Raw genomic sequence first — 3,214 nt, 5'->3', positions numbered from 1 at the left:
GTTGTTGGCCACCATTGCCAACCTGTTAGCAAGGTGGAATATCCAGTTTCCTTGTCCCTCTGCAGAGCCTGGCCTTTCTAACCTACACATGATGGCCTCAGTATGGGTGAGGTGAAGGCTGTCAGACTGGAGCAAAGTGATTAAGTATGAATTAAGTGCCATTTCACTCTCTTAGTGTTTGCATGAAAACTGTATTTCAGAACAACATTGGAAGCACTTTCTTCACTGCTGTCACCTTAATGCAAACAAACCTGGCAGTCAGCACTAAAAGTAGAGCTAAAGTCTGTCTCATTAGACCAAATAATCTGCATCTCTGATGTCACATTTGGTGTTTAGCAAAACAATGACAGCAAAACTGTACCTATCATTTAATACAAAATTGTTCCAACAAGGTGAAAATGTTTACCTGGAAAATGATGGAAATAATGGAAAAGAAATACTTTAATCAATAAAATGTAAGCCTATAAAAATAAACACATTCTATTATAGATAAATATGTAAAAAAAACATCAACAACACTATCATTAATTCATTAATTTGTACATATGTTATAGACAGAAAAATTAAGTTTTGTAATTATTTGCCACATTTAGTGATTATTGTCCCAAAGGTAAAATTATGCACAAGATCTTATGTTATAAAACCAAAATGCACAGCAATACAGAATTTTCCAAATAAACTGTATCTAAGTGGTCCGTGTACATTAGCCAAGAACTGACAGCTTTCTGTCTTTCTCTTTTTCAATGTATTACACTAAAGGATGTGTATCAATGTCCAGTCCAGTCCAGTAAAAGCTAAAACAAATAATCCTGCCTGTCTATCAGTCAGTCAAGAAGTTTTATTTCCTCAGCAATAACCCTAGCAACCATTCTTACACTTTCTTAAAAACTGTGTTATAGTTATGTGAGACACTGTGTTATTAAGTCCCTAAAATAGATTTGGAGTTCATCCTACACCAACGTAATTAGCATTTGCATTGACTGATACCAAAAGAATGTGTTCCGGGCTATGGGTTATTTCTGGCCCTCTCATACTGCCTGGGGGTTCTTGTCCTTCTATCAGTCCACTGTGGGATCTCCACTAAACCATTTGTGTGCTCCCATCCCTTACTGCTCTCCACTCTCCAAATGAACCTCAATAAACTAATAGTTATAGTGCTGGTTTTTCTCATAACCTTAAAGCGGCTGTGCACTGTTCTTTATCAGAAGTGACCAGAGATACATCTGCCAAACCAACAAGTTAGTCTAACGGTAATCATCCTCAAAGTCTTTTCTTTTGTAAATATGAAGAATGTGACATGGTCTCATTGCTGCCCCTTGTGGGATGTTGAGGAGTAAAACACTCACTGCGATTGCACTCACCATCAACTGTCAAGCACCAGTAGGTGTTTTCCACCCCTTGCCTCAGGGGACAGTAAGGACCACGTTATGGTTTGGCCAGAATAAGACCAGAATGGGCCAAAGAAGATGGTAAACTTGAAAACCTTGCTGTTCCAAGCTACAAACTTTTTGAACTTTGAGAATAAAACTATGCCTCACAAGGCTGAATTTCATGGGGCCTGTTTTCCAGCCTGTGCTAGGGGCAACACTGTTTCAATTTTTTTGCATCGCGCTGGGCAATAGCTACTCTTCCTGGGGTCCACTAGTGTAATACAGTGAAGAATACAACTCAAAAGTTACCCACAACAACCTGTGGAATGTCGGGTCTTTGCAATGCAGTGAGTTGTGTGTGTGTGTGTGTGTGTGTGTGTGTGTGTGTGTGTGTGTGTGTGTGTGTGTGTGTGTGTGTGTGTGTGTGTGTGTGTGTGTGTGTGTGTGTGTAATTTTATGCATGGATGTCACAGCAGTGGTAAATCCATTAGTAATTCTCTGGATATAGGACAAGATCAGTCTGAAAGGTAATTAACATGCTGTGTTTTTGTAAAATCAGACTGGAAGCTATTAATTCCAAATCCCAAGATTAATAGTAAAATAAATTTGAGTAAAGCAGCTGTCCTAATCAAAATACTTTTTTGTTTAATGTCAAAAAGATTATTGCTTGTCTGTTTTGCCACTTGCGACCATTCCTTTGTAACATTTTTCTGAAAACTAATCCCTGTTTTTTTTTAAAAGATAGAAGGACAGTTCATCATTTAATTTTTTTCATACACATGGACATATATATATATAGCATTTGGACTCAGTTATGTTCATTGACATAAATTAGCCTTTTCATATATGCAGAAGAGGATCAAAACCACTGAGTTTCAATGTATTAGCTTATTAGTTTGCAAAACTATAATCAGTAGTCCTGGTATGCCGGCTTTGCGCCAAAGCCTGTGGTCAACCAAATTGCAAAAACGTGCTGGTTACGCCTTTGTGCATTTGTGCCCAGAGACTTTGCTTGTGTTTACGTCTGCAGCCTCTTTTTGGAAAATAGAGCCCATAGTCTTTAATCATTCTGAGCAGCAATGTTGTAGTATTATTTGAAAGTAAAAACAACTGGGTATTGACCACTGCACCAGGCTGTCGTATTTACCAAAGTAATTAAGTTAGCCTGTCCTCTGTTAATGTAGTGTGGTACTGAGTTAACCCTGTGTTGCCTGTAAGTTTGAGTTTCCAGTAGCCTGTCCTCCCGTGGTCAGACTCTGTTACACATTACCTTTAAAAAAGATGTTATCTTCCCAACCATCCCCCACATGGAGCCTGTCACTGGATGACACAGCCCACAACACAACCAATCTGCTGGGCTGGCTACTCTGTACAACCTCATGCCTTCTATAGTGTACTAAGTTTGAAGTGCAATTTGGATCCCTGTGTAAAGTCCATGACAAAATAGTTGGTTTTATAGTGCAGGCAACTCCTCCTGACTCATTACTGAGTTAAAGACACCCCTTGTTTGTGTCGTCAGTGTGCTATAAATGCACATTTCTTCTTTAAGGTTTTAGGTTTCTTTTTTTCTTTTCTTTTTTTTTGAAAAAATGCTGGTGGTGCGTTCAGACACAGCAGCCCCTCTCTGTCCTAAAACAACGGTGTTAACAAGTTTAGTATTGTACCTCACCGTCTGAGAGAAACATCATTTCAATCCTCTACATGTCCTGTACATGTAGCAAGATTGACAATAAAGTTGAGTTTGAACTTGAACTTTGAACTTTGAAAGGTACCTATGTCAAAAAACATAAACAAAAGAAGGAAAACTAAAGAAACAACAATAAGTAAAGTCTGGCTAAAAGGAG

The sequence above is a fragment of the Scomber scombrus genome, chromosome 13, assembly GCF_963691925.1.
Source record: "Scomber scombrus chromosome 13, fScoSco1.1, whole genome shotgun sequence".
Classification (NCBI taxonomy): domain Eukaryota; kingdom Metazoa; phylum Chordata; class Actinopteri; order Scombriformes; family Scombridae; genus Scomber; species Scomber scombrus.
The sequence above is the reverse complement of the archived record's forward strand: the minus strand, read 5'-3'. Positions refer to the sequence as shown.